Here is a 309-nt window from a genome sequence, read left to right as displayed (position 1 = left end):
GGCGTGACACACAGCTGCCGATTGCCCACGGCGGACCGGCAGCAGCCGCTAACCTCCACCGGGGTAAAAACAATAAAATAAAATAAATAAAATAAAATAAAAATCAACACAGAATTGGGGAAGGAAAGAGGGGTGATGCGTCGTTAAGATGGAAATGTCCCCAAAGCTAGGCAGCCTGGGTGTGCCCGCGAAGTGAGTCCGGGGGTCCGTGGGGGAGGGGAGAGAGGCTGGGGAGGCGGCAGTGGCTCCCCCGGGGCGTGAAGGCCGCGCCGGGTGTCGGTCTAATAAAATGCTGGTGCCGAGACGAAC

Source organism: Myotis brandtii, unplaced genomic scaffold (assembly GCF_000412655.1).
Source record: "Myotis brandtii unplaced genomic scaffold, ASM41265v1 scaffold482, whole genome shotgun sequence".
Classification (NCBI taxonomy): Eukaryota; Metazoa; Chordata; class Mammalia; order Chiroptera; family Vespertilionidae; genus Myotis; species Myotis brandtii.
This window is presented reverse-complemented; position numbering follows the sequence as displayed.